The following is a 27,800-nucleotide window of genomic DNA, read 5'->3' as shown; positions in this document are numbered from 1 at the left end:
CCGTCGCTCACAGGGACGTGGCCCCGGAGGCTTCAGGGCCCGGGGCCCGCGGTCCCTTGGGCATCGCCCCTGCCCGCCCACGCGGCGCTAGGCGCCGCCCAGCCGCAGCCCGGGCCGGCCCTCCTGCCCGACAGCAGCTGGCCCGAAGCCACTGGGAGCCACCATCGTGTCGCCACGGCCCCTCAGCTCCGGCGAGGCCACCCTTGCCCGCACACCACCCGCCGAGCTCAGGAGCCCGCCCCTGGCGGCCGGCAGGCCCGGGGAAGCGGCCCCTGCCCTCGATCCCGCTCCCGCACCCGGCCGCGGCGGCGACACGGCGGGGGGCGGGGCTTTTGCCGGAGGGAGCTGTGGAGGGACACACCCACCGGCACACAGGTGGCGGCCCCGGGGCGGGGCGCCGGTGGGGGCGGCCAGGTGCAGGTCGAGGGGCTCGCTGGCCGAAGGGACGGCAACCGGGCCCACGGCGGAGCCTGGGTCCGGGCCAGGCACCCCGGGGTCGTCTGGGGTGCGGCTGACTTCCAGGGCCGCCTTCTGGCCGCCTGGCGGGCCGGGCCGGCGGGGAGCGCCCCCTCCGGCGCGCGCGCCGTGGTGGGAGGGGCCTGAGGAGGCGGGGCCTGCAGCGGGGCCCCGGCGCGGGCGGAGCCGGCGGCCACCGCCCGCGGGCGAGTTAAAGGAGAAGGCGGAGCGGGAGGCAAAAAGCCTACAGCACCCGGTATTCCCAGGCGGTCTCCCATCCAAGTACTAACCAGGCCCGACCCTGCTTAGCTTCCGAGATCAGACGAGATCGGGCGCGTCCAGGGTGGTATGGCCGTAGACGGGGGCGGGGACGGCGGGCTGCCTCTTGAGGCCCACTTTCGCTGGCGCTTGCGCCTCACCGCCAGCCTGGCGGTCAGCCCGCCCCGGCAGGACCCCGTCGCCCGCCCAGGCAGGGGGAACGGAGGTCTCGGGTACCGGGCGGTGGCGGAGGCGGAGGGTTTGGCCACCCCCTCCCAGCCGAGGGCGGGCGTGACCCAGCGAACCCTTCGGCGCTTGGCGCCCCGCCCAAGATCCGGCCCGTCGCTCACAGGGACGTGGCCCCGGAGGCTTCAGGGCCCGGGGCCCGCGGTCCCTTGGGCATCGCCCCTGCCCGCCCACGCGGCGCTAGGCGCCGCCCAGCCGCAGCCCGGGCCGGCCCTCCTGCCCGACAGCAGCTGGCCCGAAGCCACTGGGAGCCACCATCGTGTCGCCACGGCCCCTCAGCCCCGGCGAGGCCACCCTTGCCCGCACACCACCCGCCGAGCTCAGGAGCCCGCCCCTGGCGGCCGGCAGGCCCGGGGAAGCGGCCCCTGCCCTCGATCCCGCTCCCGCACCCGGCCGCGGCGGTGACACGGCTGGGGGCGGGGCTTTTGCCGGAGGGAGCTGTGGAGGGACACACCCACCGGCACACAGGTGGCGGCCGCGGGGCGGGGCGCCGGTGGGGGCGGCCAGGTGCAGGTCGAGGGGCTCGGTGGCCGAAGGGACGCTAACCGGGCCCGCGGCGGAGCCTGGGTCCGGGCCAGGCACCCCGGGGGCGTCTGGGGTGCGGCTGCCTTCCAGGGCCGCCTTCTGGTCGCCTGGCGGGCCGGGCCGGCGGGGAGCGCCCCCTCCGGCGCGCGCGCCGTGGTGGGAGGGGCCTGAGGAGGCGGGGCCTGCAGCGGGGCCCCGGCGCGGGCGGAGCCGGCGGCCACCGCCCGCGGGCGAGTTAAAGGAGAAGGCGGAGCGGGAGGCAAAAAGCCTACAGCACCCGGTATTCCCAGGCGGTCTCCCATCCAAGTACTAACCAGGCCCGACCCTGCTTAGCTTCCGAGATCAGACGAGATCGGGCGCGTCCAGGGTGGTATGGCCGTAGACGGGGGCGGGGACGGCGGGCTGCCTCTTGAGGCCCACTTTCGCTGGCGCTTGCGCCTCACCGCCAGCCTGGCGGTCAGCCCGCCCCGGCAGGACCCCGTCGCCCGCCCAGGCAGGGGGAACGGAGGTCTCGGGTACCGGGCGGTGGCGGAGGCGGAGGGTTTGGCCACCCCCTCCCAGCCGAGGGCGGGCGTGACCCAGCGAACCCTTCGGCGCTTGGCGCCCCGCCCAAGATCCGGCCCGTCGCTCACAGGGACGTGGCCCCGGAGGCTTCAGGGCCCGGGGCCCGCGATGCCTTGGGCATCGCCCCTGCCCGCCCACGCGGCACTAGGCGCCGCCCAGCCGCAGCCCGGGCCGGCCCTCCTGCCCGACAGCAGCTGGCCTGAAGCCACTGGGAGCCACCATCGTGTCGCCACGGCCCCTCAGCCCCGGCGAGGCCACCCTTGCCCGCACACCACCCGCCGAGCTCAGGAGCCCGCCCCTGGCGGCCGGCAGGCCCGGGGAAGCGGCCCCTGCCCTCGATCCCGCTCCCGCACCCGGCCGCGGCGGCGACACGGCGGGGGGCGGGGCTTTTGCCGGAGGGAGCTGTGGAGGGACACACCCACCGGCACACAGGTGGCGGCCCCGGGGCGGGGCGCCGGTGGGGGCGGCCAGGTGCAGGTCGAGGGGCTCGCTGGCCGAAGGGACGGCAACCGGGCCCGCGGCGGAGCCTGGGTCCGGGCCAGGCACCCCGGGGGCGTCTGGGGTGCGGCTGCCTTCCAGGGCTGCCTTCTGGCCGCCTGGCGGGCCGGGCCGGCGGGGAGCGCCCCCTCCGGCGCGCGCGCCGTGGTGGGAGGGGCCTGAGGAGGCGGGGCCTGCAGCGGGGCCCCGGCGCGGGCGGAGCCGGCGGCCACCGCCCGCGGGCGAGTTAAAGGAGAAGGCGGAGCGGGAGGCAAAAAGCCTACAGCACCCGGTATTCCCAGGCGGTCTCCCATCCAAGTACTAACCAGGCCCGACCCTGCTTAGCTTCCGAGATCAGACGAGATCGGGCGCGTCCAGGGTGGTATGGCCGTAGACGGGGGCGGGGACGGCGGGCTGCCTCTTGAGGCCCACTTTCGCTGGCGCTTGCGCCTCACCGCCAGCCTGGCGGTCAGCCCGCCCCGGCAGGACCCCTTCGCCCGCCCAGGCAGGGGGAACGGAGGTCTCGGGTACCGGGCGGTGGCGGAGGCGGAGGGTTTGGCCACCCCCTCCCAGCCGAGGGCGGGCGTGACCCAGCGAACCCTTCGGCGCTTGGCGCCCCGCCCAAGATCCGGCCCGTCGCTCACAGGGACGTGGCCCCGGAGGCTTCAGGGCCCGGGGCCCGCGGTCCCTTGGGCATCGCCCCTGCCCGCCCACGCGGCGCTAGGCGCCGCCCAGCCGCAGCCCGGGCCGGCCCTCCTGCCCGACAGCAGCTGGCCCGAAGCCACTGGGAGCCACCATCGTGTCGCCACGGCCCCTCAGCTCCGGCGAGGCCACCCTTGCCCGCACACCACCCGCCGAGCTCAGGAGCCCGCCCCTGGCGTCCGGCAGGCCCGGGGAAGCGGCCCCTGCCCTCGATCCCGCTCCCGCACCCGGCAGCGGCGGCGACACGGCGGGGGGCGGGGCTTTTGCCGGAGGGAGCTGTGGAGGGACACACCCACCGGCACACAGGTGGCGGCCCCGGGGCGGGGCGCCGGTGGGGGCGGCCAGGTGCAGGTCGAGGGGCTCGCTGGCCGAAGGGACGGCAACCAGGCCCGCGGCGGAGCCTGGGTCCGGGCCAGGCACCCCGGGGTCGTCTGGGGTGCGGCTGCCTTCCAGGGCCGCCTTCTGGCCGCCTGGCGGGCCGGGCCGGCGGGGAGCGCCCCCTCCGGCGCGCGCGCCGTGGTGGGAGGGGCCTGAGGAGGCGGGGCCTGCAGCGGGGCCCCGGCGCGGGCGGAGCCGGCGGCCACCGCCCGCGGGCGAGTTAAAGGAGAAAGCGGAGCGGGAGGCAAAAAGCCTACAGCACCCGGTATTCCCAGGCGGTCTCCCATCCAAGTACTAACCAGGCCCGACCCTGCTTAGCTTCCGAGATCAGACGAGATCGGGCGCGTTCAGGGTAGTATGGCCGTAGACGGGGGCGGGGACGGCGGGCTGCCTCTTGAGGCCCACTTTCGCTGGCGCTTGCGCCTCACCGCCAGCCTGGCGGTCAGCCCGCCCCGGCAGGAACCCGTCGCCCGCCCAGGCAGGGGGAACGGAGGTCTCGGGTACCGGGCGGTGGCGGAGGCGGAGGGTTTGCCCACCCCCTCCCAGCCGAGGGCGGGCGTGACCCAGCGAACCCTTCGGCGCTTGGCGCCCCGCCAAGATCCCGCCCGTCGCTCACAGGGACGTGGCCCCGGAGGCTTCAGTGCCCGGGGCCCGCGGTCCCTTGGGCATCGCCCCTGCCCGCCCACGTGGCGCTAGGCGCCGCCCAGCCGCAACCCGGGCCGGCCTTCCTGCCCGACAGCAGCTGGCCCGAAGCCACTGGGAGCCACCATCGTGTCGCCACGGCCCCTCAGCCCCGGCGAGGCCACCCTTGCCCGCACACCACCTGCCGGGCTCAGGAGCCCGCCCCTGGCGGCCGGCAGGCCCGGGGAAGCGGCCCCTGCCCTCGATCCCGCTCCCGCACCCGGCCGCGGCGGCGACACGGCGGGGGGCGAGGCTTTTGCCGGGGGGAGCTGTGGAGGGACACACCCACCGGCACACAGGTGGCGGCACCGGGGCGGGGCGCCGGTGGGGGCGGCCAGGTGCAGGTCGAGGGGCTCGCTGGCGGAAGGCACGGCAATCGGGCCCGCGGCGGAGCCAGGGTCCGGGCCAGGCACCCCGGGGGCGTCTGGGGTGCGGCTGCCTTCCAGGGCCGCCTTCTGGCCGCCTGGCGGGCCGGGCCGGCGGGGAGCGCCCCCTCCGGCGCGCGCGCCGTGGTGGGAGGGGCCTGAGGAGGCGGGGCCTGCAGCGGGGCCCCGGCGCGGGCGGAGCCGGCGGCCACCGCCCGCGGGCGAGTTAAAGGAGAAGGCGGAGCGGGAGGCAAAAAGCCTACAGCACCCGGTATTCCCAGGCGGTCTCCCATCCAAGTACTAACCAGGCCCGACCCTGCTTAGCTTCCGAGATCAGACGAGATCGGGCGCGTTCAGGGTAGTATGGCCGTAGACGGGGGCGGGGACGGCGGGCTGCCTCTTGAGGCCCACTTTCGCTGGCGCTTGCGCCTCACCGCCAGCCTGGCGGTCAGCCCGCCCCGGCAGGACCCCGTCGCCCGCCCAGGCAGGGGGAACGGAGGTCTCGGGTACCGGGCGGTGGCGGAGGCGGAGGGTTTGGCCACCCCCTCCCAGCCGAGGGCGGGCGTGACCCAGCGAACCCTTCGACGCTTGGCGCCCCGCCCAAGATCCGGCCCGTCGCTCACAGGGACGTGGCCCCGGAGGCTTCAGGGCCCGGGGCCCGCGGTCCCTTGGGCATCGCCCCTGTCCGCCCACGCGGCGCTAGGCGCCGCTCGGCCGCAGCCCGGGCCGGCCCTCCTGCCCGACAGCAGCTGGCCCGAAGCCACTGGGAGCCACCATCGTGTCGCCACGGCCCCTCAGCCCCGGCGAGGCCACCCTTGCCCGCACACCACCCGCCGAGCTCAGGAGCCCGCCCCTGGCGGCTGGCAGGCCCGGGGAAGCGGCCCCTGCCCTCGATCCCGCTCCCGCACCCGGCCGCGGCGGCGACACGGCGGGGGGCGGGGCTTTTGCCGGAGGGAGCTGTGGAGGGACACACCCACCGGCACACAGGTGGCGGCCCCGGGGCGGGGCGCCGGTGGGGGCGGCCAGGTGCAGGTCGAGGGGCTCGCTGGCCGAAGGGACGGCAACCAGGCCCGCGGCGGAGCCTGGGTCCGGGCCAGGCACCCCGGGGGCGTCTGGGGTGCGGCTGCCTTCCAGGGCCGCCTTCTGGCCGCCTGGCGGGCCGGGCCGGCTGGGAGCGCCCCCTCCGGCGCGCGCGCCGTGTTGGGAGGGGCCTGAGGAGGCGGGGCCTGCAGCGGGGCCCCGGCGCCGGCGGAGCCGGCGGCCACCGCCTGCGGGCGAGTTAAAGGAGAAGGCGGAGCGGGAGGCAAAAAGCCTACAGCACCCGGTATTCCCAGGCGGTCTCCCATCCAAGTACTAACCAGGCCCGACCCTGCTTAGCTTCCGAGATCAGACGAGATCGGGCGCGTTCAGGGTGGTATGGCCGTAGACGGGGGCGGGGACGGCGGGCTGCCTCTTGAGGCCCACTTTCGCTGGCGCTTGCGCCTCACCGCCAGCCTGGAGGTCAGCCCGCCCCGGCAGGACCCCGTCGCCCGCCCAGGCAGGGGGAACGGAGGTCTCGGGTACCGGGCAGTGGCGGAGGCGGAGGGTTTGGCCACCCCCTCCCAGCCGAGGGCGGGCGTGACCCAGCGAACCCTTCGGCGCTTGGCGCCCCGCCCAAGATCCGGCCCGTCGCTCACAGGGACGTGGCCGCGGAGGCTTCAGGGCCCGGGGCCCGCGGTCCCTTGGGCATCGCCCCTGCCCTTCGACGCGGCGCTAGGAGCTGCCCAGCCGCAGCCCGGGCCGGCCCTCCTGCCCGACAGCAGCTGGCCCGAAGCCACTGGGAGCCACCATCGTGTCGCCACGGCCCCTCAGCCCCGGCGAGGCCACCCTTGCCCGCACACCACCCGCCGGGCTCAGTAGCCCGCCCCTGGCGGCCGGCAGGCCAGGGGAAGCGGCCCCTGCCCTCGATCCCGCTCCCGCACCCGGCCGCGGCGGTGACACGGCGGGGGGCGGGGCTTTTGCCGGAGGGAGCTGTGGAGGGACACACCCACCGGCACACAGGTGGCGGCCCCGGGGCAGGGCGCCGGTGGGGGCGGCCAGGTGCAGGTCGAGGGGCTCGCTGGCCGAAGGGACGGCAACCGGGCCCGCGGCGGAGCCTGGGTCCGGGCCAGGCACCCCGGGGCGTCTGGGGTGCGGCTGCCTTCCAGGGCCGCCTTCTGGCTGGGCCGGCGGGGAGCGCCCCCTCCGGCGCGCGCGCCGTGGTGGGAGGGGCCTGAGGAGGCGGGGCCTGCAGCGGGGCCCCGGCGCGGGCGGAGCCGGCGGCCACCGCCCGCGGGCGAGTTAAAGGAGAAGGCGGAGCGGGAGGCAAAAAGCCTACAGCACCCGGTATTCCCAGGCGGTCTCCCATCCAAGTACTAACCAGGCCCGACCCTGCTTAGCTTCCGAGATCAGACGAGATCGGGCGCGTTCAGGGTGGTATGGCCGTACACGGGGGCGGGGACGGCGGGCTGCCTCTTGAGGCCCACTTTCGCTGGCGCTTGCGCCTCACCGCCAGCCTGGCGGTCAGCCCGCCCCGGCAGGACCCCGTCGCCCGCCCAGGCAGGGGGAACGGAGGTCTCGGGTACCGGGCGGTGGCGGAGGCGGAGGGTTTGGCCACCCCCTCCCAGCCGAGGGCGGGCGTGACCCAGCGAACCCTTCCGCGCTTGGCGCCCCGCCCAAGATCCGGCCCGTCGCTCACATGGACGTGGCCCCGGAGGCTTCAGGGCCCGGGGCCCGCGGTCCCTTGGGCATCGCCCCGGCCCGCCCACGCTGCGCTAGGCGCCGCCCAGCCGCAACCCGGGCCGGCCCTCCTGCCCGACAGCAGCTGGCCCGAAGCCACTGGGAGCCACCATCGTGTCGCCACGGCCCCTCAGCCCCGGCGAGGCCACCCTTGCCCGCACACCACCCGCCGAGCTCAGGAGCCCGCCCCTGGCGGCCGGCAGGCCCCTGGGAAGCGGCCCCTGCCCTGGATCCCGCTCCCGCACCCGGCCGCGGCGGCGACACGGCGGGGGGCGGGGCTTTTGCCGGAGGGAGCTGTGGAGGGACACACCCACCGGCACACAGGTGGCGGCCCCGGGGCGGGGCGCCGGTGGGGGCGGCCAGGTGCAGGTCGAGGGGCTCGCTGGCCGAAGGGACGGCAACCGGGCCCGCGGCGGAGCCTGGGTCCGGGCCAGGCACCCCGGGGGCGTCTGGGGTGCGGCTGCCTTCCAGGGCCGCCTTCTGGCCGCCTGGCGGGCCGGGCCGGCGGGGAGCGCCCCCTCCGGCGCGCGCGCCGTGGTGGGAGGGGCCTGAGGAGGCGGGGCCTGCAGCGGGGCCCCGGCGCGGGCGGAGCCGGCGGCCACCGCCCGCGGGCGAGTTAAAGGAGAAGGCGGAGCGGGAGGCAAAAAGCCTACAGCACCCGGTATTCCCAGGCGGTCTCCCATCCAAGTACTAACCAGGCCCGACCCTGCTTAGCTTCCGAGATCAGACGAGATCGGGCGCGTTCAGGGTGGTATGGCCGTAGACGGGGGCGGGGACGGCGGGCTGTCTCTTGAGGCCCACTTTCGCTGGCGCTTGCGCCTCACCGCCAGCCTGGCGGTCAGCCCGCCCCGGCAGGACCCCGTCGCCCGCCCAGGCAGGGGGAACGGAGGTCTCGGGTACCGGGCGGTGGCGGAGGCGGAGGGTTTGGCCACCCCCTCCCAGCCGAGGGCGGCGTGACCCAGCGAACCCTTCGGCGCTTGGCGCCCCGCCAAGATCCCGCCCGTCGCTCACAGGGACGTGGCCCCGGAGGCTTCAGTGCCCGGGGCCCGCGGTCCCTTGGGCATCGCCCCTGCCCGCCCACGCGGCGCTAGGCGCCGCCCAGCCGCAGCCCGGGCCGGCCCTCCTGCCCGACAGCAGCTGGCCCGAAGCCACTGGGAGCCACCATCGTATCGCAACGGCCCCTCAGCCCCGGCGAGGCCACCCTTGCCCGCACACCACCCGCCGAGCTCAGGAGCCCGCCCCTGGCGGCCGGCAGGCCCGGGGAACCGGCCCCTGCCCTCGATCCCGCTCCCGCACCCGGCAGCGGCGGCGACACGGCGGGGGCGGGGCTTTTGCCGGAGGGAGCTGTGGAGGGACACACCCACCGGCACACAGGTGGCGGCCCCGGGGCGGGGCGCCGGTGGGGGCGGCCAGGTGCAGGTCGAGGGGCTCGCTGGCCGAAGGGACGGCAACCGGGCCCGCGGCGGAGCCTGGGTCCGGGCCAGGCACCCCGGGGGCGTCTGGGGTGCGGCTGCCTTCCAGGGCCGCCTTCTGGCCGCCTGGCGGGCCGGGCCGGCGGGGAGCGCCCCTTCCGGCGCGCGCGCCGTGGTGGGAGGGGCCTGAGGAGGCGGGGCCTGCAGCGGGGCCCCGGCGCGGGCGGAGCCGGCGGCCACCGCCCGCGGGCGAGTTAAAGGAGAAGGCGGAGCGGGAGGCAAAAACCCTACAGCACCCGGTATTCCCAGGCGGTCTCCCATCCAAGTACTAACCAGGCCCGACCCTGCTTAGCTTCCGAGATCAGACGAGATCGGGCGCGTTCAGGGTGGTATGGCCGTAGACGGGACGGGGACGGCGGGCTGCCTCTTGAGGCCCACTTTCCCTGGCGCTTGCGCCTCACCGCCAGCCTGGCGGTCAGCCCGCCCCGGCAGGACCCCGTCGCCCGCCCAGGCAGGGGGAACGGAGGTCTCGGGTACCGGGCGGTGGCGGAGGCGGAGGGTTTGGCCACCCCCTCCCAGCCGAGGGCGGGCGTGACCCAGCGAACCCTTCGGCGCTTGGCGCCCCGCCCAAGATCCGGCCCGTCGCTCACAGGGACGTGGCCCCGGAGGCTTCAGGGCCCGGGGCCCGCGGTCCCTTGGGCATCGCCCCTGCCCGCCCATGCGGCGCTAGGCGCCACCCAGCCGCAGCCCGGGCCGGCCCTCCTGCCCGACAGCAGCTGGCCCGAAGCCACTGGGAGCCACCATCGTGTCGCCACGGCCCCTCAGCCCCGACGAGGCCACCCTTGCCCGCACACCACCCGCCGAGCTCAGGAGTCCGCCCCTGGCGGCCGGCAGGCCCGGGGAAGCGGCCCCTGCCCTCGATCCCGCTCCCGCACCCGGCCGCGGCGGCGACACGGCAGGGGGCGGGGCTTTTGCCGGAGGGAGCTGTGGAGGGACACACCCACCGGCACACAGGTGGCGGCCCCGGGGCGGGGCGCCGGTGGGGGCGGCCAGGTGCAGGTCGAGGGGCTCGCTGGCCGAAGGGACGGCAACCGGGCCCGCGGCGGAGCCTGGGTCCGGGCCAGGCACCCCGGGGGCGTCTGGGGTGCGGCTGCCTTCCAGGGCCGCCTTCTGGCCGCCTGGCCGCCCGGGCCGGCGGGGAGCGCCCCCTCCGGCGCTCGCGCCGTGGTGGGAGGGGCCTGAGGAGGAGGGGCCTGCAGCGGGGCCCCGGCGCGGGCGGAGCCGGCGGCCACCGCCCGCGGGAGAGTAAAGGAGAAGGCGGAGCGGGAGGCAAAAAGCCTACAGCACCCGGTATTCCCAGGCGTTCTCCCATCCAAGTACTAACCAGGCCCGACCCTGCTTAAGCTTCCGAGATCAGACGAGATCGGGCGCGTTCAGGGTGGTATGGCCGTAGACGGGGGCGGGGACGGCGGGCTGCTTCTTGAGGCCCACTTTCGCTGGCGCTTGCGCCTCACCGCCAGCCTGGCGGTCAGCCCGCCCCGGCTGGACCCCGTCGCCCGCCCAGGCAGGGGGAACGGAGGTCTCGGGTACTGGGCGGTGGCGGAGGCGGAGGGTTTGGCCACCCCCTCCCAGCCGAGGGCGGGCGTGACCCAGCGAACCCTTCGGCGCTTGGCGCCCCGCCCAAGATCCGGCCCGTCGCTCACAGGGACGTGGCCCCGGAGGCTTCAGGGCCCGGGGCCCGCGGTCCCTTGGGCATCGCCCCTGCCCGCCCACGCGGCGCTAGGCGCCGCCCAGCCGCAGCCCGGGCCGTCCCTCCTGCCCGACAGCAGCTGGCCCGAAGCCACTGGGAGCCACCATCGTGTCGCCACGGCCCCTCAGCCCCGGCGAGGCCACCCTTGCCCGCACACCACCCGCCGAGCTCAGGAGCCCGCCCCTGGCGGCCGGCAGGCCCGGGGAAGCGGCCCCTGCCCTCGATCCCGCTCCCGCACCCGGCCGTGGCGGCGACACGGCGGGGGGCGGGGCTTTTGCCGGAGGGAGCTGTGGAGGGACACACCCACCGGCACACAGGTGGCGGCCCCGGGGCGGGGCGCCGGTGGGGGCGGCCAGGTGCAGGTCGAGGGGCTCGCTGGCCGAAGGGACGGCAACCGGGCCCGCGGCGGAGCCTGGGTCCGGGCCAGGCACCCTGGGGGCGTCTGGGGTGCGGCTGCCTTCCAGGGCCGCCTTCTGGCCGCCTGGCGGGCCGGGCCGGCGGGGAGCGCCTCCTCCGGCGCTCGCGCCGTGGTGGGAGGGGCCTGAGGAGGAGGGGCCTGCAGCGGGGCCCCGGCGCGGGCGGAGCCGGCGGCCACCACTCGCGGGCGAGTAAAGGAGAAGGCGGAGCGGGAGGCAAAAAGCCTACAGCACCCGGTATTCCCAGGCGGTCTCCCATCCAAGTACTAACCAGGCCCGACCCTGCTTAAGCTTCCGAGATCAGACGAGATCGGGCGCGTTCAGGGTGGTATGGCCGTAGACGGGGGCGGGGACGGCGGGCTGCCTCTTGAGGCCCACTTTCGCTGGCGCTTGCGCCTCACCGCCAGCCTGGCAGTCAGCCCGCCCCGGCAGGACCCCGTCGCCCGCCCAGGCAGGGGGAACGGAGGTCTCGGGTACCGGGCGGTGGCGGAGGCGGAGGGTTTGGCCACCCCCTCCCAGCTGAGGGCGGGCGTGACCCAGCGAACCCTTCGGCGCTTGGCGCCCCGCCCAAGATCCCGCCCGTCGCTCACAGGGACATGGCCCCGGAGGCTTCAGGGCCCGGGGCACGCGGTCCCTTGGGCATCGCCCCTGCCCGCCCACGCGGCGCTAGGAGCCGCCCAGCCGCAGCCCGGGCCGGCCCTCCTGCCCGACAGCAGCTTGCCCGAAGCCACTGGGAGCAACCATCGTGTCGCCACGGCCCCTCAGCCCCGGCGAGGCCACCCTTGCCCGCACACCACCCGCCGGGCTCAGTAGCCCGCCCCTGGCGACCGGCAGGCCCGGGGAAGCGGCCCCGGCCCTCGATCCCGCTCCCGCACCCGGCCGCGGCGGCGACACGGCGGGGGGCGGGGCTTTTGCCGGAGGGAGCTGTGGAGGGACACACCCACCGGCACACAGGTGGCGGCCCCGGGGCGGGGCGCCGGTGGGGGCGGCCAGGTGCAGGTCGAGGGGCTCGCTGGCCGAAGGCACGGCAACCGGGCCCGCGGCGGAGCCTGGGTCCGGGCCAGGCACCCCGGGGGCGTCTGGGGTGCGGCTGCCTTCCAGGGCCGCCTTCTGGCCCCCTGGCAGGCCAGGCCGGCGGGGAGCGCCCCATCCGGCGCGCGCGCCGTGGTGGGAGGGGCCTGAGGAGGCGGGGCCTGCAGCGGGGCCCCGGCGCGGGCGGAGCCGGCGGCCACCGCCCGCGGGCGAGTTAAAGGAGAAGGCGGAGCGGGAGGCAAAAAGCCTACAGCACCCCGTATTCCCAGGCGGTCTCCCATCCAAGTACTAACCAGGCCCGACCCTGCTTAGCTTCCGAGATCAGACGAGATCGGGCGCGTTCAGGGTGGTATGGCCGTAGACGGGACGGGGACGGCGGGCTGCCTCTTGAGGCCCACTTTCGCTGGCGCTTGCGCCTCACCGCCAGCCTGGCGGTCAGCCCGCCCCGGCAGGACCCCGTCGCCCGCCCAGGCAGGGGGAACGGAGGTCTCGGGTACCGGGCGGTGGCGGAGGCGGAGGATTTGGCCACCCCCTCCCAGCCGAGGGCGGGCGTGACCCAGCGAACCCTTCGGCGCTTGGCGCCCCGCCCAAGATCCGGCCCGTCGCTCACAGGGACGTGGCCCCGTAGGCTTCAGGGCCCGGGGCCCGCGGTCCCTTGGGCATCGCCCCTGCCCGCCCACGCGGCGCTAGGCGCCGCCCGGCCGCAGCCCGGGCCGGCCCTCCTGCCCGACAGCAGCTGGCCCGAAGCCACTGGGAGCCACCATCGTGTCGCCACGGCCCCTCAGCCCCGGCGAGGCCACCCTTGCCCGCACACCACCCGCCGAGCTCAGGAGCCCGCCCCTGGCGGCCGGCAGGCCCGGGGAAGCGGCCCCTGCCCTCGATCCCGCTCCCGCACCCGGCCGCGGCGGCGACACGGCGGGGGCGGGGCTTTTGCCGGAGGGAGCTGTGGAGGGACACACCCACCGGCACACAGGTGGCGGCCCCGGGGCGGGGCGCCGGTGGGGGCGGCCAGGTGCAGGTCGAGGGGCTCGCTGGCCGAAGGGACGGCAACCGGGCCCGCGGCGGAGCCTGGGTCCGGGCCAGGCACCCCGGGGGCGTCTGGGGTGCGGCTGCCTTCCAGGGCCGCCTTCTGGCCGCCTGGCGGGCCGGGCCGGCGGGGAGCGCCCCCTCCGGCGCACGCGCCGTGGTGGGAGGGGCCTGAGGAGGCGGGGCCTGCAGCGGGGCCCCGGCGCGGGCGGAGCCGGCGGCCACCACCCGCGGGCGAGTTAAAGGAGAAGGCGGAGCGGGAGGCAAAATGCCTACAGCACCCGGTATTCCCAGGCGGTCTCCCATCCAAGTACTAACCAGACCCGACCCTGCTTAAGCTTCCGAGATCAGACGAGATCGGGCGCGTTCAGGGTGGTATGGCCGTAGACGGGGGCGGGGACGGCGGGCTGCCTCTTGAGGCCCACTTTCGCTGGCGCTTGCGCCTCACCGCCAGCCTGGCGGTCAGCCCGCCCCAGCAGGACCCCGTCGCCCGCCCAGGCAGGGGGAACGGAGGTCTCGGGTACCGGGCGGTGGCGGAGGCGGAGGGTTTGGCCACCCCCTCCCAGCCGAGGGCGGGCGTGACCCAGCGAACCCTTCGGCGCTTGGCGCCCCGCCCAAGATCCGGCCCGTCGCTCACAGGGACGTGGCCCCGGAGGCTTCAGGGCCCGGGGCCCGCGGTGCCTTGGGCATCGCCCCTGCCCGCCCACGCGGCGCTAGGCGCCGCCCAGCCGCAGCCCGGGCCGGCCCTCCTGCCCGACAGCAGCTTGCCCGAAGCCACTGGGAGCCACCATCGTGTCGCCACGGCCCCTCAGCCCCGGCGAGGCCACCCTTGCCCGCACACCACCCGCCGAGCTCAGGAGCCCGCCCCTGGCGGCCGGCAGGCCCGGGGAAGCGGCCCCTGCCCTCGATCCCGCTCCCGCGCACGGCCGCGGCGGCGACACGGCGGGGGCGGGGATTTTGCCGGAGGGAGCTGTGGAGGGACACACCCACCGGAACACAGGTGGCGGCCCCGGGGCGGGGCGCCGGTTGGGGCGGCCAGGTGCAGGTCGACGGGCTCGCTGGCCGAAGGCACGGCAACCGGGCCCGCGGCGGAGCCTGGGTCCGGGCCAGGCACCCCGGGGGCGTCTGGGGTGCGGCTGCCTTCCAGGGCCGACTTCTGGCCCCCTGGCGGGCCGGGCCGGCGGGGAGCGCCCCCTCCGGCGCGCGCGCCGTGGTGGGAGGGGCCTGAGGAGGCGGGGCCTGCAGCGGGGCCCCGGCGCGGGCGGAGCCGGCGGCCCCCGCCCGCGGGCGAGTTAAAGGAGAAGGCGGAGCGGGAGGCAAAAAGCCTACAGCACCCGGTATTCCCAGGCGGTCTCCCATCCAAGTACTAACCAGGCCCGACCCTGCTTAGCTTCCGAGATCAGACGAGATCGGGCGCGTTCAGGGTGGTATGGCCGTAGACGGGTCGGGGACGGCGGGCTGCCTCTTGAGGCCCACTTTCGCTGGCGCTTGCGCCTCACCGCCAGCCTGGCGGTCAGCCCGCCCCGGCAGGATCCCGTCGCCCGCCCAGGCAGGGGGAACGGAGGTCTCGGGTACCGGGCGGTGGCGGAGGCGGAGGGTTTGGCCACCCCCTCCCAGCCGAGGGCGGGCGTGACCCAGCGAACCTTTCGGCGCTTGGCGCCCCGCCCAAGATCCGGCCCGTCGCTCACAGGGACGTGGCCCCGGAGGCTTCAGGGCCCGGGGCCCGCGGTCCCTTGGGCATCGCCCCTGCCCACCCACGCGGCGCTAGGCGCCGCCAGCCGCAGCCCGGGCCGGCCCTCCTGCCCGACAGCAGCTGGCCCGAAACCACTGGGAGCCACCATCGTGTCGCCACGGCCCCTCAACCCCGGCGAGGCCACCCTTGCCCGCACACCACCCGCCGAGCTCAGGAGCCCGCCCCTGGCGGCCGGCAGGCCCGGGGAAGCGGCCCCTGCCCTCGATCCCGCTCCCGCACCCGGCCGCGGCGGCGACACGGCGGGGGGCGGGGCTTTTGCCGGAGGGAGCTGTGGAGGGACACACCCACCGGCACACAGGTGGCGGCCCCGGGGCGGGGCGCCGGTGGGGGCGGCCAGGTGCAGGTCGAGGGGCTCGCTGGCCGAAGGGACGGCAACCGGGCCCGCGGCGGAGCCTGGGTCCGGGCCAGGCACCCTGGGGGCGTCTGTGGTGCGGCTGCCTTCCAGGGCCGCCTTCTGGCCGCCTGGCGGGCCGGGCCGGCGGGGAGCGCCCCCTCCGGCGCGTGCGCCGTGGTGGGAGGGGCCTGAGGAGGAGGGGCCTGCAGCGGGGCCCCGGCGCGGGCTGAGCCGGCGGCCACCGCCCGCGGGTGAGTAAAGGAGAAGGCGGAGCGGGAGGCAAAAAGCCTACAGCACCCGGTATTCCCAGGCGGTCTCCCATCCAAGTACTAACCAGGCCCGACCCTGATTAAGCTTCCGAGATCAGACGAGATCGGGCGCGTTCAGGGTGGTATGGCCGTAGACGGGGGCGGGGACGGCGGGCTGCCTCTTGAGGCCCACTTTCGCTGGCGCTTGCGCCTCACCGCCAGCCTGGCGGTCAGCCCGCCCCGGCAGGACCCCGTCGCCCGCCCAGGCAGGGGGAACGGAGGTCTCGGGTACCGGGCGGTGGCGGAGGCGGAGGGTTTGGCCACCCCCCCCCAGCCGAGGGCGGGCGTGACCCAGCGAACCCTTCGGCGCTTGGTGCCCCGCCCAAGATCCCGCCCGTCGCTCACAGGGACGTGGCCCCGGAGGCTTCAGGGCCCGGGGCCCGCGGTCCCTTGGGCATCGCCCCTGCCCGCCCACGCGGCGCTAGGCGCCGCCCAGCCGCAGCCCGGGCCGGCCCTCCTGCCCGACAGCAGCTGGCCCGAAGCCACTGGGAGCCACCATCGTGTCGCCACGGCCCCTCAGCCCCGGCGAGGCCACCCTTGCCCGCACACCACCCGCCGGGCTCAGTAGCCCGCCCCTGGCGGCCGGCAGGCCCAGGGAAGCGGCCCCGGCCCTCGATCCCGATCCCGCACCCGGCCGCGGCGGCGACACGGCGGGCGGCGGGGCTTTTCCCGGAGGGAGCTGTGGAGGGACACACCCACCGGCACACAGGTGGCGGCCCCGGGGCGGGGCGCCGGTGGGGGCGGCCAGGTGCAGGTCGAGGGGCTCGCTGGCCGAAGGGACGGCAACCGGGCCCGCGGCGGAGCCTGGGTCCGGGCCAGGCACCCCGGGGGCATCTGGGGTGCGGCTGCCTTCCAGGGCCGCCTTCTGGCCGCCTGGCGGGCCGGGCCGGCGGGGAGCGCCCCCTCCGGCGCGCGCGCCGTGGTGGGAGGGGCCTGAGGAGGCGGGGCCTGCAGCGGGGCCCCGGCGCGGGCGGAGCCGGCGGCCACCACCCGCGGGCGAGTTAAAGGAGAAGGCGGAGCGGGAGGCAAAAACCCTACAGCACCCGGTATTCCCAGGCGGTCTCCCATCCAAGTACTAACCAGACCCGACCCTGCTTAAGCTTCCGAGATCAGACGAGATCGGGCGCGTTCAGGGTGGTATGGCCGTAGACGGGGGCGGGGACGGCGGGCTGCCTCTTGAGGCCCACTTTCGCTGGCGCTTGCGCCTCACCGCCAGCCTGGCGGTCAGCCCGCCCCGGCAGGACCCCGTCGCCCGCCCAGGCAGGGGGAACGGAGGTCTCGGGTCCCGGGCGGTGGCGGAGGCGGAGGGTTTGGCCACCCCCTCCCAGCCGAGGGCGGGCGTGACCCAGCGAACCCTTCGGCGCTTGGCGCCCCGCCCAAGATCCCGCCCGTCGCTCACAGGGACGTGGCCCCGGAGGCTTCAGGGCCCGGGGCCCGCGGTCCCTTGGGCATCGCCCCTGCCCGCCCACGCGGCGCTAGGCGCCGCCCAGCCGCAGCCCGGGCCGGCCCTCCTGCCCGACAGCAGCTGGCCCGAAGCCACTGGGAGCCACCATCGTGTCGCCACGGCCCCTCAGCCCCGGCGAGGCCACCCTTGCCCGCACACCACCCGCCGGGCTCAGTAGCCCGCCCCTGGCGGCCGGCAGGCCCGGGGAAGCGGCCCCGGCCCTCGATCCCGCTCCCGCACCCGGGCGCGGCGGCGACACGGCGGGCGGCGGGGCTTTTCCCGGAGGGAGCTGTGGAGGGACACACCCACCGGCACACAGGTGGCGGCCCCGGGGCGGGGCGCCGGTGGGGGCGGCCAGGTGCAGGTCGAGGGGCTCGCTGGCCGAAGGGACGGCAACCGGGCCCGCGGCGGAGCCTGGGTCCGGGCCAGGCACCCCGGGGGCGTCTGGGGTGCGGCTGCCTTCCAGGGCCGCCTTCTGGCCGCCTGGCGGGCCGGGCCGGCGGGGAGCGCCCCCTCCGGCGCGCGCGCCGTGGTGGGAGGGGCCTGAGGAGGCGGGGCCTGCAGCGGGGCCCCGGCGCGGGCGGAGCCGGCGGCCACCACCCGCGGGCGAGTTAAAGGGGAAGGCGGAGCGGGAGGCAAAAAGCCTACAGCACCCGGTATTCCCAGGCGGTCTCCCATCCAAGTACTAACCAGGCCCGACATTGCTTAGCTTCCGAGATCAGACGAGATCGGGCGCGTTCAGGGTGGTTGGCCGTAGACGGGGGCGGGGACGGCGGGCTGCCTCTTGAGGCCCACTTTCGCTGGCGCTAGCGCCTCACCGCCAGCCTGGCGGTCAGCCCGCCCCGGCAGGACCCCGTCGCCCGCCCAGGCAGGGGGAACGGAGGTCTCGGGTACCGGGCGGTGGCGGAGGCGGAGGGTTTGGCCACCCCCTCCCAGCCGAGGGCGGGCGTGACCCAGCGAACCCTTCGGCGCTTGGCGCCCCGCCCTAGATCCGGCCCGTCGCTCACAGGGACGTGGCCCCGGAGGCTTCAGGGCCCGGGGCCCGCGGTGCCTTGGGCATCGCCCCTGCCCGCCCACGCGGCGCTAGGCGCCGCCCAGCCGCAGCCCGGGCCGGCCCTCCTGCCCGACAGCAGCTGGCCCGAAGCCACTGGGAGCCACCATCGTGTCGCCACGGGCCCTCAGCCCCGGCGAGGCCACCCTTGCCCGCACACCACCCGCCGAGCTCAGGAGCCCGCCCCTGGCGGCCGGCAGGCCCGGGGAAGCGGCCCCTGCCCTCGATCCCGCTCCCGCACCCGGCCGCGGCGGCGACACGGCGGGGGCGGGGCTTTTGCCGGAGGGAGCTGTGAGGGACACACCCACCGGCACACAGGTGGCGGCCCCGGGGCGGGGCGCCGGTGGGGGCGGCCAGGTGCAGGTCGAGGGGCTCACTGGCCGAAGGGACGCAACCGGGCCCGCGGCGGAGCCTGGGTCCGGGCCAGGCACCCCGGGGGCGTCTGGGGTGCGGCTGCCTTCCAGGGCCGCCTTCTGGTCGCCTGGCGGGCCGGGCCGGCGGGGAGCGCCCCCTCCGGCGCGCGCGCCGTGGTGGGAGGGGCCTGAGGAGGCGGGGCCTGCAGCGGGGCCCCGGCGCGGGCGGAGCCGGCGGCCACCGCCCGCGGGCGAGTTAAAGGAGAAGGCGGAGCGGGAGGCAAAAAGCCTACAGCACCCGGTATTCCCAGGCGGTCTCCCATCCAAGTACTAACCAGGCCCGACCCTGCTTAGCTTCCGAGATCAGACGAGATCGGGCGCGTCCAGGGTGGTATGGCCGTAGACAGGGGGGGGGACGGCGGGCTGCCTCTTGAGGCCCACTTTCGCTGGCGCTTGCGCCTCACCGCCAGCCTGGCGGTCAGCCCGCCCCGGCAGGACCCCGTCGCCCGCCCAGGCAGGGGGAACGGAGGTCTCGGGTACCGGGCGGTGGCGGAGGCGGAGGGTTTGGCCACCCCCTCCCAGCCGAGGGCGGGCGTGACCCAGCGAACCCTTCCGCGCTTGGCGCCCCGCCCAAGATCCGGCCCGTCGCTCACAGGGACGTGGCCCCGGAGGCTTCAGGGCCCGGGGCCCGCGGTCCCTTGGGCATCGCCCCTGCCCGCCCACGCGGCGCTAGGCGCCGCCCAGCCGCAGCCCGGGCCGGCCCTCCTGCCCGACAGCAGCTGGCCCGAAGCCACTGGGAGCCACCATCGTGTCGCCACGGCCCCTCAGCCCCGGCGAGGCCACCCTTGCCCGCACACCACCCGCCGGGCTCAGGAGCCTGCCCCTGGCGGCCGGCAGGCCCGGGGAAGCGGCCCCTGCCCTCGATCCCGCTCCCGCACCCGGCCGCGGCGGCGACACGGCGGGGGGCGGGGCTTTTGCCGGAGAGAGCTGTGGAGGGACACACCCACCGGCACACAGGTGGCGGCCCCGGGGCGGGGCGCCGGTGGGGGCGGCCAGGTGCAGGTCGAGGGGCTCGCTGGCCGAAGGGACGGCAACCGGGCCCGCGGCGGAGCCTGGGTCCGGGCCAGGCACCCCGGGGGCGTCTGGGGTGCGGCTGCCTTCCAGGGCCGCCTTCTGGTCGCCTGGCGGGCCGGGCCGGCGGGGAGCGCCCCCTCCGGCGCGCGCGCCGTGGTGGGAGGGGCCTGAGGAGGCGGGGCCTGCAGCGGGGCCCCGGCGCGGGCGGAGCCGGCGGCCACCGCCCGCGGGCGAGTTAAAGGAGAAGGCGGAGCGGGAGGCAAAAAGCCTACAGCACCCGGTATTCCCAGGCGGTCTCCCATCCAAGTACTAACCAGGCCCGACCCTGCTTAGCTTCCGAGATCAGACGAGATCGGGCGCGTCCAGGGTGGTATGGCCGTAGACGGGGGCGGGGACGGCGGGCTGCCTCTTGAGGCCCACTTTCGCTGGCGCTTGCGCCTCACCGCCAGCCTGGCGGTCAGCCCGCCCCGGCAGGACCCCGTCGCCCGCCCAGGCAGGGGGAACGGAGGTCTCGGGTACCGGGCGGTGGCGGAGGCGGAGGGTTTGGCCACCCCCTCCCAGCCGAGGGCGGGCGTGACCCAGCGAACCCTTCGGCGCTTGGCGCCCCGCCCAAGATCCGGCCCGTCGCTCACAGGGACGTGGCCCCGGAGGCTTCAGGGCCCGGGGCCCGCGGTGCCTTGGGCATCGCCCCTGCCCGCCCACGCGGCGCTAGGCGCCGCCCAGCCGCAGCCCGGGCCGGCCCTCCTGCCCGACAGCAGCTGGCCCGAAGCCACTGGGAGCCACCATCGTGTCGCCACGGCCCCTCAGCCCCGGCGAGGCCACCCTTGCCCGCACACCACCCGCCGAGCTCAGGAGCCCGCCCCTGGCGGCCGGCAGGCCCGGGGAAGCGGCCCCTGCCCTCGATCCCGCTCCCGCACCCGGCCGCGGCGGCGACACGGCGGGGGGCGGGGCTTTTGCCGGAGGGAGCTGTGGAGGGACACACCCACCGGCACACAGGTGGCGGCCCCGGGGCGGGGCGCCGGTGGGGGCGGCCAGGTGCAGGTCGAGGGGCTCGCTGGCCGAAGGGACGGCAACCGGGCCCGCGGCGGAGCCTGGGTCCGGGCCAGGCACCCCGGGGGCGTCTGGGGTGCGGCTGCCTTCCAGGGCCGCCTTCTGGTCGCCTGGCGGGCCGGGCCGGCGGGGAGCGCCCCCTCCGGCGCGCGCGCCGTGGTGGGAGGGGCCTGAGGAGGCGGGGCCTGCAGCGGGGCCCCGGCGCGGGCGGAGCCGGCGGCCACCGCCCGCGGGCGATTTAAAGGAGAAGGCGGAGCGGGAGGCAAAAAGCCTACAGCACCCGGTATTCCCAGGCGGTCTCCCACCCAAGTACTAACCAGGCCCGACCCTGCTTAGCTTCCGAGATCAGACGAGATCGGGCGCGTTCAGGGTGGTATGGCCGTAGACGGGACGGGGACGGCGGGCTGCCCCTTGAGGCCCACTTTCGCTGGCGCTTGCGCCTCACCGCCAGCCTGGCGGTCAGCCCGCCCCGGCAGGACCCCGTCGCCCGCCCAGGCAGGGGGAACGGAGGTCTCGGGTACCGGGCGGTGGCGGAGGCGGAGGGTTTGGCCACCCCCTCCCAGCCGAGGGCGGGCGTGACCCAGCGAACCCTTCGGCGCTTGGCGCCCCGCCCAAGATCCGGCCCGTCGCTCACAGGGACGTGGCCCCGGAGGCTTCAGGGCCCGGGGCCCGCGGTCCCTTGGGCATCGCCCCTGCCCGCCCACGCGGCGCTAGGCGCCGCCCAGCCGCAGCCCGGGCCGGCCCTCCTGCCCGACAGCAGCTGGCCCGAAGCCACTGGGAGCCACCATCGTGTCGCCACGGCCCCTCAGCCCCGGCGAGGCCACCCTTGCCCGCACACCACCCGCCGGGCTCAGGAGCCCGCCCCTGGCGGCCGGCAGGCCCGGGGAAGCGGCCCCTGCCCTCGATCCCGCTCCTGCACCCGGCCGCGGCGGCGACACGGCGGGGGGCGGGGCTTTTGCCGGAGGGAGCTGTGGAGGGACACACCCACCGGCACACAGGTGGCGGCCCCGGGGCGGGGCGCCGGTGGGGGCGGCCAGGTGCAGGTCGAGGGGCTCGCTGGCCGAAGGGACGGCAACCGGGCCCGCGGCGGAGCCTGGGTCCGGGCCAGGCACCCCGGGGTCGTCTGGGGTGCGGCTGCCTTCCAGGGCCGCCTTCTGGCCGCCTGGCGGGCCGGGCCGGCGGGGAGCGCCCCCTCCGGCGCGCGCGCCGTGGTGGGAGGGGCCTGAGGAGGCGGGGCCTGCAGCGGGGCCCCGGCGCGGGCGGAGCCGGCGGCCACCGCCCGCGGGCGAGTTAAAGGAGAAGGCGGAGCGGGAGGCAAAAAGCCTACAGCACCCGGTATTCCCAGGCGGTCTCCCATCCAAGTACTAACCAGGCCCGACCCTGCTTAGCTTCCGAGATCAGACGAGATCGGGCGCGTTCAGGGTGGTATGGCCGTAGACGGGGGCGGGGACGGCGGGCTGCCTCTTGAGGCCCACTTTCGCTGGCGCTTGCGCCTCATCGCCAGCCTGGCGGTCAGCCCGCCCCGGCAGGACCCCGTCGCCCGCCCAGGCAGGGGGAACGGAGGTCTCGGGTACCGGGCGGTGGCGGAGGCGGAGGGTTTGGCCACCCCCTCCCAGCCGAGGGCGGGCGTGACCCAGCGAACCCTTCGGCGCTTGGCGCCCCGCCCAAGATCCGGCCCGTCGCTCACAGGGACGTGGCCCCGGAGGCTTCAGGGCCCGGGGCCCGCGGTCCCTTGGGCATCGCCCCTGCCCGCCCACGCGGCGCTAGGCGCCGCCCAGCCGCAGCCCGGGCCGGCCCTCCTGCCCGACAGCAGCTGGCCCGAAGCCACTGGGAGCCACCATCGTGTCGCCACGGCCCCTCAGCCCCGGCGAGGCCACCCTTGCCCACACACCACCCGCCGAGCTCAGGAGCCCGCCCCTGGCGGCCGGCAGGCCCGGGGAAGCGGCCCCTGCCCTCGATCCCGCTCCCGCACCCGGCCGCGGCGGCGACACGGCGGGGGGCGGGGCTTTTGCCGGAGGGAGCTGTGGAGGGACACACCCACCGGCACACAGGTGGCGGCCCCGGGGCGGGGCGCCGGTGGGGGCGGCCAGGTGCAGGTCGAGGGGCTCGCTGGCCGAAGGGACGGCAACCGGGCCCGCGGCGGAGCCTGGGTCCGGGCCAGGCACCCCGGGGTCGTCTGGGGTGCGGCTGCCTTCCAGGGCCGCCTTCTGGCCGCCTGGCGGGCCGGGCCGGCGGGGAGCGCCCCCTCCGGCGCGCGCGCCGTGGTGGGAGGGGCCTGAGGAGGCGGGGCCTGCAGCGGGGCCCTGGCGCGGGCGGAGCCGGCGGCCACCGCCCGCGGGCGAGTTAAAGGAGAAGGCGGAGCGGGAGGCAAAAAGCCTACAGCACCCGGTATTCCCAGGCGGTCTCCCATCCAAGTACTAACCAGGCCCGACCCTGCTTAGCTTCCGAGATCAGACGAGATCGGGCGCGTCCAGGGTGGTATGGCCGTAGACAGGGGCGGGGACGGCGGGCTGCCTCTTGAGGCCCACTTTCGCTGGCGCTTGCGCCTCACCGCCAGCCTGGCGGTCAGCCCGCCCCGGCAGGACCCCGTCGCCCGCCCAGGCAGGGGGAACGGAGGTCTCGGGTACCGGGCGGTGGCGGAGGCGGAGGGTTTGGCCACCCCCTCCCAGCCGAGGGCGGGCGTGACCCAGCGAACCCTTCGGCGCTTGGCGCCCCGCCCAAGATCCGGCCCGTCGCTCACAGGGACGTGGCCCCGGAGGCTTCAGGGCCCGGGGCCCGCGGTCCCTTGGGCATCGCCCCTGCCCGCCCACGCGGCGCTAGGCGCCGCCCAGCCGCAGCCCGGGCCGGCCCTCCTGCCCGACAGCAGCTGGCCCGAAGCCACTGGGAGCCACCATCGTGTCGCCACGGCCCCTCAGCCCCGGCGAGGCCACCCTTGCCCGCACACCACCCGCCGAGCTCAGGAGCCCGCCCCTGGCGGCCGGCAGGCCCGGGGAAGCGGCCCCTGCCCTCGATCCCGCTCCCGCACCCGGCCGCGGCGGCGACACGGCGGGGGGCGGGGCTTTTGCCGGAGGGAGCTGTGGAGGGACACACCCACCGGCACACAGGTGGCGGCCCCGGGGCGGGGCGCCGGTGGGGGCGGCCAGGTGCAGGTTGAGGGGCTCGCTGGCCGAAGGGACGGCAACCGGGCCCGCGGCGGAGCCTGGGTCCGGGCCAGGCACCCCGGGGTCGTCTGGGGTGCGGCTGCCTTCCAGGGCCGCCTTCTGGCCGCCTGGCGGGCCGGGCCGGCGGGGAGCGCCCCCTCCGGCGCGCGCGCCATGGTGGGAGGGGCCTGAGGAGGCGGGGCCTGCAGCGGGGCCCCGGCGCGGGCGGAGCCGGCGGCCACCGCCCGCGGGCGAGTTAAAGGAGAAGGCGGAGCGGGAGGCAAAAAGCCTACAGCACCCGGTATTCCCAGGCGGTCTCCCATCCAAGTACTAACCAGGCCCGACCCTGCTTAGCTTCCGAGATCAGACGAGATCGGGCGCGTTCAGGGTGGTATGGCCGTAGACGGGGGCGGGGACGGCGGGCTGCCTCTTGAGGCCCACTTTCGCTGGCGCTTGCGCCTCACCGCCAGCCTGGCGGTCAGCCCGCCCCGTCAGGACCCCGTCGCCCGCCCAGGCAGGGGGAACGGAGGTCTCGGGTACCGGGCGGTGGCGGAGGTGGAGGGTTTGGCCACCCCCTCCCAGCCGAGGGCGGGCGTGACCCAGCGAACCCTTCCGCGCTTGGCGCCTCGCCCAAGATCCGGCCCTTCGCTCACAGGGACGTGGCCCCGGAGGCTTCAGGGCCCGGGGCCCGCGGTCCCTTGGGCATCGCCCCTGCCCGCCCACGCGGCGCTAGGCGCCGCCCAGCCGCAGCCCGGGCCGGCCCTCCTGCCCGACAGCAGCTGGCCCGAAGCCACTGGGAGCCACCATCGTGTCGCCACGGCCCCTCAGCCCCGGCGAGGCCACCCTTGCCCGCACACCACCCGCCGGGCTCAGTAGCCCGCCCCTGGCGGCCGGCAGGCCCGGAGAAGCGGCCCCTGCCCTCGATCCCGCTCCCGCACCCGGCCGCGGCGGTGACACGGCTGGGGGCGGGGCTTTTGCCGGAGGGAGCTGTGGAGGGACACACCCACCGGCACACAGGTGGCGGCCCCGGGGCGGGGCGCCGGTGGGGGCGGCCAGGTGCAGGTCGAGGGGCTCGGTGGCCGAAGGGACGCTAACCGGGCCCGCGGCGGAGCCTGGGTCCGGGCCAGGCACCCCGGGGGCGTCTGGGGTGCGGCTGCCTTCCAGGGCCGCCTTCTGGTCGCCTGGCGGGCCGGGCCGGCGGGGAGCGCCCCCTCCGGCGCGCGCGCCGTGGTGGGAGGGGCCTGAGGAGGCGGGGCCTGCAGCGGGGCCCCGGCGCGGGCGGAGCCGGCGGCCACCGCCCGCGGGCGAGTTAAAGGAGAAGGCGGAGCGGGAGGCAAAAAGCCTACAGCACCCGGTATTCCCAGGCGGTCTCCCATCCAAGTACTAACCAGGCCCGACCCTGCTTAGCTTCCGAGATCAGACGAGATCGGGCGCGTCCAGGGTGGTATGGCCGTAGACGGGGGCGGGGACGGCGGGCTGCCTCTTGAGGCCCACTTTCGCTGGCGCTTGCGCCTCACCGCCAGCCTGGCGGCCAGCCCGCCCCGGCAGGACCCCGTCGCCCGCCCAGGCAGGGGGAACGGAGGTCTCGGGTACCGGGCGGTGGCGGAGGCGGAGGGTTTGGCCACCCCCTCCCAGCCGAGGGCGGGCGTGACCCAGCGAACCCTTCGGCGCTTGGCGCCCCGCCCAAGATCCGGCCCGTCGCTCACAGGGACGTGGCCCCGGAGGCTTCAGGGCCCGGGGCCCGCGATGCCTTGGGCATCGCCCCTGCCCGCCCACGCGGCACTAGGCGCCGCCCAGCCGCAGCCCGGGCCGGCCCTCCTGCCCGACAGCAGCTGGCCTGAAGCCACTGGGAGCCACCATCGTGTCGCCACGGCCCCTCAGCCCCGGCGAGGCCACCCTTGCCCGCACACCACCCGCCGAGCTCAGGAGCCCGCCCCTGGCGGCCGGCAGGCCCGGGGAAGCGGCCCCTGCCCTCGATCCCGCTCCTGCACCCGGCCGCGGCGGCGACACGGCGGGGGGCGGGGCTTTTGCCGGAGGGAGCTGTGGAGGGACACACCCACCGGCACACAGGTGGCGGCCCCGGGGCGGGGCGCCGGTGGGGGCGGCCAGGTGCAGGTCGAGGGGCTCGCTGGCCGAAGGGACGGCAACCGGGCCCGCGGCGGAGCCTGGGTCCGGGCCAGGCACCCCGGGGTCGTCTGGGGTGCGGCTGCCTTCCAGGGCCGCCTTCTGGCCGCCTGGCGGGCCGGGCCGGCGGGGAGCGCCCCCTCCGGCGCGCGCGCCGTGGTGGGAGGGGCCTGAGGAGGCGGGGCCTGCAGCGGGGCCCCGGCGCGGGCGGAGCCGGCGGCCACCGCCCGCGGGCGAGTTAAAGGAGAAGGCGGAGCGGGAGGCAAAAAGCCTACAGCACCCGGTATTCCCAGGCGGTCTCCCATCCAAGTACTAACCAGGCCCGACCCTGCTTAGCTTCCGAGATCAGACGAGATCGGGCGCGTTCAGGGTGGTATGGCCGTAGACGGGGGCGGGGACGGCGGGCTGCCTCTTGAGGCCCACTTTCGCTGGCGCTTGCGCCTCATCGCCAGCCTGGCGGTCAGCCCGCCCCGGCAGGACCCCGTCGCCCGCCCAGGCAGGGGGAACGGAGGTCTCGGGTACCGGGCGGTGGCGGAGGCGGAGGGTTTGGCCACCCCCTCCCAGCCGAGGGCGGGCGTGACCCAGCGAACCCTTCGGCGCTTGGCGCCCCGCCCAAGATCCGGCCCGTCGCTCACAGGGACGTGGCCCCGGAGGCTTCAGGGCCCGGGGCCCGCGGTCCCTTGGGCATCGCCCCTGCCCGCCCACGCGGCGCTAGGCGCCGCCCAGCCGCAGCCCGGGCCGGCCCTCCTGCCCGACAGCAGCTGGCCCGAAGCCACTGGGAGCCACCATCGTGTCGCCACGGCCCCTCAGCCCCGGCGAGGCCACCCTTGCCCACACACCACCCGCCGAGCTCAGGAGCCCGCCCCTGGCGGCCGGCAGGCCCGGGGAAGCGGCCCCTGCCCTCGATCCCGCTCCCGCACCCGGCCGCGGCGGCGACACGGCGGGGGGCGGGGCTTTTGCCGGAGGGAGCTGTGGAGGGACACACCCACCGGCACACAGGTGGCGGCCCCGGGGCGGGGCGCCGGTGGGGGCGGCCAGGTGCAGGTCGAGGGGCTCGCTGGCCGAAGGGACGGCAACCGGGCCCGCGGCGGAGCCTGGGTCCGGGCCAGGCACCCCGGGGTCGTCTGGGGTGCGGCTGCCTTCCAGGGCCGCCTTCTGGCCGCCTGGCGGGCCGGGCCGGCGGGGAGCGCCCCCTCCGGCGCGCGCGCCGTGGTGGGAGGGGCCTGAGGAGGCGGGGCCTGCAGCGGGGCCCTGGCGCGGGCGGAGCCGGCGGCCACCGCCCGCGGGCGAGTTAAAGGAGAAGGCGGAGCGGGAGGCAAAAAGCCTACAGCACCCGGTATTCCCAGGCGGTCTCCCATCCAAGTACTAACCAGGCCCGACCCTGCTTAGCTTCCGAGATCAGACGAGATCGGGCGCGTCCAGGGTGGTATGGCCGTAGACAGGGGCGGGGACGGCGGGCTGCCTCTTGAGGCCCACTTTCGCTGGCGCTTGCGCCTCACCGCCAGCCTGGCGGTCAGCCCGCCCCGGCAGGACCCCGTCGCCCGCCCAGGCAGGGGGAACGGAGGTCTCGGGTACCGGGCGGTGGCGGAGGCGGAGGGTTTGGCCACCCCCTCCCAGCCGAGGGCGGGCGTGACCCAGCGAACCCTTCGGCGCTTGGCGCCCCGCCCAAGATCCGGCCCGTCGCTCACAGGGACGTGGCCCCGGAGGCTTCAGGGCCCGGGGCCCGCGGTCCCTTGGGCATCGCCCCTGCCCGCCCACGCGGCGCTAGGCGCCGCCCAGCCGCAGCCCGGGCCGGCCCTCCTGCCCGACAGCAGCTGGCCCGAAGCCACTGGGAGCCACCATCGTGTCGCCACGGCCCCTCAGCCCCGGCGAGGCCACCCTTGCCCGCACACCACCCGCCGAGCTCAGGAGCCCGCCCCTGGCGGCCGGCAGGCCCGGGGAAGCGGCCCCTGCCCTCGATCCCGCTCCCGCACCCGGCCGCGGCGGCGACACGGCGGGGGGCGGGGCTTTTGCCGGAGGGAGCTGTGGAGGGACACACCCACCGGCACACAGGTGGCGGCCCCGGGGCGGGGCGCCGGTGGGGGCGGCCAGGTGCAGGTTGAGGGGCTCGCTGGCCGAAGGGAC

At 77.0% G+C, this 27,800-nt stretch overlaps 24 non-coding genes and 2 pseudogenes across 24 annotated transcripts; all 26 read right to left on the bottom strand.

Moving 5' to 3' along the window:
* Positions 1 to 697: 697 nt before the first annotated feature.
* Positions 698 to 816, bottom strand: LOC149745132 (5S ribosomal RNA). Its single transcript, XR_016389539.1, has one exon. It is a non-coding gene; the product is annotated as a 5S ribosomal RNA (ribosomal RNA).
* Positions 817 to 1,750: 934 nt separating this feature from the next.
* On the bottom strand, positions 1,751 to 1,869 carry LOC149745131 (5S ribosomal RNA). Its single transcript, XR_016389528.1, has one exon. It is a non-coding gene; the product is annotated as a 5S ribosomal RNA (ribosomal RNA).
* Positions 1,870 to 2,803: 934 nt separating this feature from the next.
* On the bottom strand, positions 2,804 to 2,922 carry LOC149745130 (5S ribosomal RNA). Its single transcript, XR_016389517.1, has one exon. It is a non-coding gene; the product is annotated as a 5S ribosomal RNA (ribosomal RNA).
* A 934-nt stretch (positions 2,923 to 3,856) lies between these two features.
* LOC149745129 (5S ribosomal RNA) lies at positions 3,857 to 3,975 on the bottom strand. The gene has a single exon (XR_016389766.1). It is a non-coding gene; the product is annotated as a 5S ribosomal RNA (ribosomal RNA).
* Positions 3,976 to 4,908: 933 nt separating this feature from the next.
* LOC149745128 (5S ribosomal RNA) lies at positions 4,909 to 5,027 on the bottom strand. Its single transcript, XR_016389765.1, has one exon. It is a non-coding gene; the product is annotated as a 5S ribosomal RNA (ribosomal RNA).
* A 934-nt stretch (positions 5,028 to 5,961) lies between these two features.
* Positions 5,962 to 6,080, bottom strand: LOC149745127 (5S ribosomal RNA). The gene has a single exon (XR_016390610.1). It is a non-coding gene; the product is annotated as a 5S ribosomal RNA (ribosomal RNA).
* A 921-nt stretch (positions 6,081 to 7,001) lies between these two features.
* LOC149745126 (5S ribosomal RNA) lies at positions 7,002 to 7,120 on the bottom strand. The gene has a single exon (XR_016390084.1). It is a non-coding gene; the product is annotated as a 5S ribosomal RNA (ribosomal RNA).
* Positions 7,121 to 8,055: 935 nt separating this feature from the next.
* On the bottom strand, positions 8,056 to 8,174 carry LOC149745125 (5S ribosomal RNA). The gene has a single exon (XR_016390609.1). It is a non-coding gene; the product is annotated as a 5S ribosomal RNA (ribosomal RNA).
* Positions 8,175 to 9,105: 931 nt separating this feature from the next.
* On the bottom strand, positions 9,106 to 9,224 carry LOC149745124 (5S ribosomal RNA). The gene has a single exon (XR_016389991.1). It is a non-coding gene; the product is annotated as a 5S ribosomal RNA (ribosomal RNA).
* A 932-nt stretch (positions 9,225 to 10,156) lies between these two features.
* Positions 10,157 to 10,276, bottom strand: LOC149745123 (5S ribosomal RNA). The gene has a single exon (XR_016390419.1). It is a non-coding gene; the product is annotated as a 5S ribosomal RNA (ribosomal RNA).
* A 933-nt stretch (positions 10,277 to 11,209) lies between these two features.
* On the bottom strand, positions 11,210 to 11,329 carry LOC149745122 (5S ribosomal RNA). The gene has a single exon (XR_016390289.1). It is a non-coding gene; the product is annotated as a 5S ribosomal RNA (ribosomal RNA).
* A 934-nt stretch (positions 11,330 to 12,263) lies between these two features.
* On the bottom strand, positions 12,264 to 12,382 carry LOC149745121 (5S ribosomal RNA). The gene has a single exon (XR_016390108.1). It is a non-coding gene; the product is annotated as a 5S ribosomal RNA (ribosomal RNA).
* Positions 12,383 to 13,314: 932 nt separating this feature from the next.
* Positions 13,315 to 13,434, bottom strand: LOC149745120 (5S ribosomal RNA). Its single transcript, XR_016390396.1, has one exon. It is a non-coding gene; the product is annotated as a 5S ribosomal RNA (ribosomal RNA).
* Positions 13,435 to 14,367: 933 nt separating this feature from the next.
* Positions 14,368 to 14,486, bottom strand: LOC149745119 (5S ribosomal RNA). The gene has a single exon (XR_016390608.1). It is a non-coding gene; the product is annotated as a 5S ribosomal RNA (ribosomal RNA).
* Positions 14,487 to 15,417: 931 nt separating this feature from the next.
* Positions 15,418 to 15,537, bottom strand: LOC149745118 (5S ribosomal RNA). The gene has a single exon (XR_016390385.1). It is a non-coding gene; the product is annotated as a 5S ribosomal RNA (ribosomal RNA).
* A 934-nt stretch (positions 15,538 to 16,471) lies between these two features.
* Positions 16,472 to 16,591, bottom strand: LOC149745117 (5S ribosomal RNA; annotated as a pseudogene).
* A 934-nt stretch (positions 16,592 to 17,525) lies between these two features.
* On the bottom strand, positions 17,526 to 17,643 carry LOC149745116 (5S ribosomal RNA; annotated as a pseudogene).
* Positions 17,644 to 18,574: 931 nt separating this feature from the next.
* Positions 18,575 to 18,693, bottom strand: LOC149745115 (5S ribosomal RNA). The gene has a single exon (XR_016389506.1). It is a non-coding gene; the product is annotated as a 5S ribosomal RNA (ribosomal RNA).
* Positions 18,694 to 19,627: 934 nt separating this feature from the next.
* Positions 19,628 to 19,746, bottom strand: LOC149745114 (5S ribosomal RNA). Its single transcript, XR_016389495.1, has one exon. It is a non-coding gene; the product is annotated as a 5S ribosomal RNA (ribosomal RNA).
* A 934-nt stretch (positions 19,747 to 20,680) lies between these two features.
* Positions 20,681 to 20,799, bottom strand: LOC149745113 (5S ribosomal RNA). The gene has a single exon (XR_016390672.1). It is a non-coding gene; the product is annotated as a 5S ribosomal RNA (ribosomal RNA).
* Positions 20,800 to 21,732: 933 nt separating this feature from the next.
* On the bottom strand, positions 21,733 to 21,851 carry LOC149745112 (5S ribosomal RNA). Its single transcript, XR_016390607.1, has one exon. It is a non-coding gene; the product is annotated as a 5S ribosomal RNA (ribosomal RNA).
* A 934-nt stretch (positions 21,852 to 22,785) lies between these two features.
* LOC149745111 (5S ribosomal RNA) lies at positions 22,786 to 22,904 on the bottom strand. Its single transcript, XR_016389484.1, has one exon. It is a non-coding gene; the product is annotated as a 5S ribosomal RNA (ribosomal RNA).
* Positions 22,905 to 23,838: 934 nt separating this feature from the next.
* On the bottom strand, positions 23,839 to 23,957 carry LOC149745110 (5S ribosomal RNA). Its single transcript, XR_016390605.1, has one exon. It is a non-coding gene; the product is annotated as a 5S ribosomal RNA (ribosomal RNA).
* Positions 23,958 to 24,891: 934 nt separating this feature from the next.
* LOC149745109 (5S ribosomal RNA) lies at positions 24,892 to 25,010 on the bottom strand. Its single transcript, XR_016389472.1, has one exon. It is a non-coding gene; the product is annotated as a 5S ribosomal RNA (ribosomal RNA).
* Positions 25,011 to 25,944: 934 nt separating this feature from the next.
* Positions 25,945 to 26,063, bottom strand: LOC149745108 (5S ribosomal RNA). Its single transcript, XR_016390604.1, has one exon. It is a non-coding gene; the product is annotated as a 5S ribosomal RNA (ribosomal RNA).
* A 934-nt stretch (positions 26,064 to 26,997) lies between these two features.
* Positions 26,998 to 27,116, bottom strand: LOC149745107 (5S ribosomal RNA). The gene has a single exon (XR_016389461.1). It is a non-coding gene; the product is annotated as a 5S ribosomal RNA (ribosomal RNA).
* Between the last annotated feature and the right edge of the window lie 684 nt (positions 27,117 to 27,800).

This window comes from Delphinapterus leucas, chromosome 19, assembly GCF_059928025.1.
Source record: "Delphinapterus leucas isolate spDelLeu-1000000601 "Yukka" chromosome 19, BTC_Dleu_Yukka2, whole genome shotgun sequence".
In the NCBI taxonomy this organism is placed as follows: Eukaryota; Metazoa; Chordata; class Mammalia; order Artiodactyla; family Monodontidae; genus Delphinapterus; species Delphinapterus leucas.
This window is presented reverse-complemented; position numbering and strand designations above follow the sequence as displayed.